Below are 6,000 nucleotides of genomic sequence, written 5' to 3'. Positions count from 1 at the left end.
TATTGTCACACTGATAACCGGCTACACAAATCTTGCGACCCTCAAACTTTTTCAACATTCCTCTATTCAAACTCTTATCCATTTTACACGTACACTCCTGATATTCCGATTTGTTATTGCGTCTATGGGGTCCATGAGTCTTTGATGTCATTGAATGTCTTGATAATTTCCTTTGGTTTTCCTTGAGTTCGCGGACCAGCCCATTCCGAAAACACTCAGTGTTATTTTTTAGTGTGGGCCTACCGCGAACATTGTGTGCATTTGTAAATTTAACCCGGGATAACATAAGTGAACAATATATTAACACGTTCCTCGAAACGCCGCAGCCAAATGTTATCCAACTGCTTCTCACTGCTGCTTCGAAAAATTTCGGATCAAACGATATCCAAATCGTCCCTCATTGGATTATCCACTCGACCTAACAAAATCGACCAATCACAAAAAATAGACATAAAATAAAGAAAAGAGCACATTCAGATGACCTCTTAGGAAACATGCAATTAAAACTGTCTTTCGATGATTGGTGCATTTCGATCCTCTCGTCAAAAAAATGTCAGACGTCAATCATCCTAGCGGTCCTCTTAGGAAACGAAAGTTTTCTTCATCGGGTTCAAAAGGTCATTGTTTATGATTTGTGATTGGTGGATTTCGATCCATTTTTTGAGTTTCTGTGTTTCAAGGTTCGTTGCTCGTTATCTTATTGTGACCAAAACTCGACGTTAATATTCCAAATATTTTTGATGGATTTCATCCCTGGACTTCAGACTTCCAAATTTCGATGAGGCAAAAATACTGAACATTCAGATTAACTTTTGAGATAAATGTGCGATAAGTGCCGTGTGCAAGCAGAGCTTTCTTTCCCACATGCCTCTTACCTTGTACAAGACGTTCGCATGACAGACATTCGCCTCGCTTCGCTTGTTTACTTGCCTTGTTTACGTTAGCACGTATTGCGTGCCTATTGCACATTTGCGTCAAAACAAACCGTTTCCATTACTCTATTTGGGCCACGCCCAAATAATAAGGCGGATGCATAATTAATGACACAGAATGCATAATTAATGTTGGGGTTATACGGAAATTTTTCCAATTCCTATTGTAAGCGCCAGGAATGTTTTCCGTTAGCTTTATAGTATTTTTTTGTTCGCCGCGTTCTTAGTTATTTTCGTGTTTGCGCCTTTAGTGCTGTTGTTTGGTTCATTAGCTTTTCATTGTCCGCGTAGCTTTGTCCTTCGTGTTAGGATTTTTCTGCATCTCGTATATTTAGCTTTTATCGTAATTTTTTGCTTCAGTTCTTCGTTTTAGTTGCGCTTGGTCCAGTTTACAGTTTAATGTTTGGGTTTTTGCTCGTCCTAGTTTTTCGTCCTTATCTCGCTATCGTCTAGTAAGTATCTCGTTTGTTTCATTCGCATTTCTAGATTGCCTTATTGCTTTCGTTCAGTTTGTAGGTTGTTTTATCTTGACGTTGTATTTGTTTAATTGTTATTTTTCAGTATCGCTATACTTCACATCGGTTCACTTGTTTCCTTGCACCACTTGTAGAAGTTCTAGAATAAAGTTTGTGTGTTAAAAACTATAGCGCGTAAAGGCTGCGACTATACCTATTTTTAGTATCTTTCGCGTATTTAGTGGTTTGATCGAAACTTTAGTGCGCTTCCAAAAGAAAACCTTGTCCAACAGACTATCTTAGTTAACTCGTTGTGATAAACAAGCTTTAGTTACTGCCTAGTTCAAAAAGTTGTAACGAGTGATATCTCTGTTTAAAGGCTTTCGCAATGTAAATATCTTGCTAATTGATTTTTGACTAGGGATTTGCCAATCTTTTAGTTAATATATGGAAAAAGGCGGGACTAATTACCATTGTACAATATTCCAACAAGAAGCTTTTAAACGACAACTTAAGAAGCTGTCTCAGTAAAAACCGCCCACTCAATTTCGCGTGAAAAATAATTTTGCCTGAAACTCTGGCGAGTGAAAGGCTTTATAGAGACTATAACTAAAATAGTTTTGCTTTGATTCACAATAACTTTCTGGCCGCGCTGGAGGGCGCCGAGTATTTTGTCCCGCCACGGCCATTTTGCTCGTCTTGAAAACTGAAAATTTGGCATTTTTTGCGGCGCTATAAAATGTTTGATTTGCACCATCTACCAGTGAATTCTATACCTGTTTATAGGTAAACATCTCTAGTTTTTCCTGAAAGTAATAGTTATCCGCTAAATTTAGCTGGAAAGACGAAATCAAGCAAAATATGACCCCAACTAATTGCCTTGGAGCGAAAGGCCAAAAATGACCCTGTTTTAAAAGCCTTTTTGTGACGTTTGGGACATAGTTGAAAGCTCTAGACTAAATAGACGCAAGGATAGACCATCTGTTATTAATAATATACAAAACCCAATGTACGATTTCAGTATTTTTAAAGTTATGACCGTTTGTATCAACGCGTATGTTAGCTAATAGGATATTTTCAGATTTAACGTAACGGATCTATCTCAAGCAGAGATATGCCTTCAAATACCATAAAAATCCCCCACATTGCCCACATAGGCCCGGAGTTGGGGAGGGGAGGTCGGGGTTTCAATTGATAAGTGCATTACGCGCGGGTAGATGACACCATACATCAACTCGTCTACAGTAGTGATGACTCGAAAACGGTTCAGCATGCACTATTGAGTTAAAGTTGCACTTGGGAGGATAGCTAAGCACTTAAGAAGCTACAGTCGAACTCGGCTATCGTCTCGTGCTACTCTTACGTTTCTTTCGTGCTTAGCAACCTCCCGCGTGCAAGTATTTAACAATTATTCCTAGAGCCCGATTGGGCTCTGAGTCAATAGGGAGCTTAAGCAACGACGACGACGACATCAACGAGAACGGCAAAAAAGCGGTAGGTTTATATTAGCAAAACAACAACTTTGCACGTGCATCACGTTTTTTTTGTACATTTCTTAGCCGTAGTTGCACGACTACGACGTGAAAATTCCTAATTTCACGTTTTGTCGACGAAGAACACAAGACAACAACTTTCTTTTCCTTTTCCTGAACTTTGATGTAGTCTTTTGGAATTCAACTGCGACAAAATTTGCCAACATTTGACGAATTGAACAAAAGATGGATTAAGCGCGATTAAATTTGAAGCACTACAGTGCGAATTCATTTTTTAAGTGACCGGTTTCGTAGCCGTCGTCGTCGTTGTACCGCCGAATGGGCTATTGACTCAGAGGCCATGGGGGCGAGAGGAATAATTGTTTTAGTAAGATCCAACTAGTTGGTAAAAAATATCGAGACAAAACAACTTTAGCGAGCAAAACGCGATTCAGCCACCATTGTTTTGGTTTAGTGGGCTATAACATGTAGCCTAGTAGTAGCTCAACCAATCAGAACGTAGCATTGATAATAGACCACTTGTTGAATTTTACTGAAAACTCAGTAGTACAGGCCGAACCGTTTAGAACCATTTGTTAATTACTCCACAGTTCTCCCGCTCACCCTACAACTGTTCTCACCTGTAAAAATTATATTTGCCTGAAATATGATGCTTATTACTTTAAAGTACCTGCTTGCACCACCTAGCCTTCCATTAGGAACCACTAGTTAATTAACAGTCCATAATTCTTCATATCATACGAAAGCCGAATTCAATAATTGTTTTATTATTCATTCAAAATAATTCCTAGTTAAAAAGCATAGCTAAAACATACTTGAGGGTGCTAATGGTGGTACCATATTCTCCGTTAACTACTAATTCTTCGGTCAAATATCAGTTAACTACTATTTTTTCGGCCAATTCTCAGTTAACTACTAATTTTGGTTAGCTATTAACTTTTACTTTCCCACAGCAAATATTATTCTGTCATAACCCGAATTTTCTTTACTTCAGCACGTCAATCACTTTTTGGGGTAGGCTCTACTTAAATCAAGGTACAACTTTACATGAATTCACATAAACTCCGCCACTAGTACAATTGATAAGTAACTGAAATATGGAAAAGAACATAATTATCTAATCGAAGATCCCTACTTAACGATTTTTGCCGTTAGTACAAATTAGATCCAAGTCCTATAACCATCAATATGACACCAGCCTCATAGATCCAGAAGCACCATCACTCTATTTCCAAAGTCTTGGGCGTAGTTCAGTTTTGTTTTCACAACCAAAACAACTCAACCTCGTCCCCAGGTCTTCTCGGTTAACGGTTCATTAACCTGTAGAAGGCTGCATTAGAAATGTTGAGGTTTCGTAATCTTTCCGTGCAAGTTATAGTTTAGTTCAGTCCAGGTGTGACTGAATCAATAAAGAATCGTCTAAAGTGTAAAATGACTTATTAGGGGCATTTATACGTGGAAAAATAAGACGCGTCTTAAATAAGACGCGAACTGTACCATTTATACGAGCATGTCTTATCTAATAAGACGCGTCTTAGCTAAGCCGCGTCTTATTTTAGACGAAATGTGCCGTTTATACGGAAAGTTCGCGTCTTATTTAAGACGCGTCTTATGTAAGACGCGTCTTATTTTTCCTCGTATAAATGGCCCTATTATGGATAAAGCAAGGTAGCCATCAAATTTATCATCTTCTTTTTCGAAATAGTGACAAAGAAGTGAATAACGATGGTTGGTTTCTCGCCAATGCGAAGACGAGTTGCTCGTAGCTGGAAAGACATAAAAACGCCGCATGCTGAATGCCGAATGCACGATAAAGCCTTCCAAATTTATCGATACGAAATAAAAATGCCATAGAACAAATTTAGCCAAACAGTGTTGCTAATTGATTGATAAGCCAGTGAGAACAGTTGTTAAAGATCGTATCGACAGTCCAAGCGTTTTGCGCCATTTATATATTGAAAGGATTATAAACGATTTTTTAGAAAGTGGCTTTTATTTTTCAGTTGATATCAACTGCCTTTTGAAAAACCTATCTACATCATGTTTTAAAGGCAGGCGGCAGCCAATAAAGGCTTCCATCTACATTATCAACTTTTGTATGAGAAAGGTCTTTTTAATTAACGTAAAGAACAACAACAACAAACAAAACTTTACTCACATTAAAGCTAAATGTAATTGCCCTGCAAATTAGCAAAAAACTGCCTATTAGAAGCAGGGAAAAGTAAACGTATTGAAGATAATGAAAATGAGTCGTCTCAACGACACAGAAGCTGATCTGTAGAGTTATAGATATAATTTTATAAATAGGTCAGTGGGAGATTTCAGAAAAGGTAAGATCATAATATTCGTGGCAGATTTTGACTTAATAGAAAAACGATTAATAACTGGACTGTGAGAATCAAGCCTACGGTTTACAGCGGGCCCGGGGCTGAGACGAAATTTCTCATAGGAACATAAACAATACAATACATTTTATTAATTCTTCTAGTTGGGTTTTTTAGAATGAATTTACAGGACTTATTAGGCTAAGTAGTTTACAATTACGAAATAACTAAAAAATTACATGTATAAAAGACAAACTTAACTTACAATTGAATTTGAATTTAAAAAGCTAATGAACAATTAATTAAAAAAAAAGACCAACAAACTACGGGTATTATTTTAAATCATGGTTACACCACGTAAGCGACGAAGCTCTTCAATGGTGAGCCCACCAAGTTCATGTAAGACTGTAGTGGTGTAATGTGATCAAACGTTCTTGTGTTAGTAAGTATACGGCGGACCGATGGCAAAGTTTTGCATCAGTTGTAGTTTATGGATGTTTTCTTTAGAAGTTCCAGACCAGCGCATACGGTGGAACAATCGAACAGTTTGCTAAATACTAATTAGGGAATGTGACATTATGTTCTGTGCATCTTTAGAGATAAAAGTTTCGCAGCCTATTTATTTAAACTAATGTTGACAAAGGAGAGGAGGTTAATAGTGAGACGATATGGTCATTCAAGTGTGACGCCGAGGTCCCTGGCGGAAGTTACAGGTACTAGATCTTGACCAAGGAAAGTCTAGAAAAAATTTTCCCCAGGTACTGGTCCTTGCAAAAGATATTTCCTTCCCTCGAAA

Source organism: Porites lutea, chromosome 10 (assembly GCF_958299795.1).
Source record: "Porites lutea chromosome 10, jaPorLute2.1, whole genome shotgun sequence".
Classification (NCBI taxonomy): Eukaryota; Metazoa; Cnidaria; class Anthozoa; order Scleractinia; family Poritidae; genus Porites; species Porites lutea.
This window is presented reverse-complemented; position numbering follows the sequence as displayed.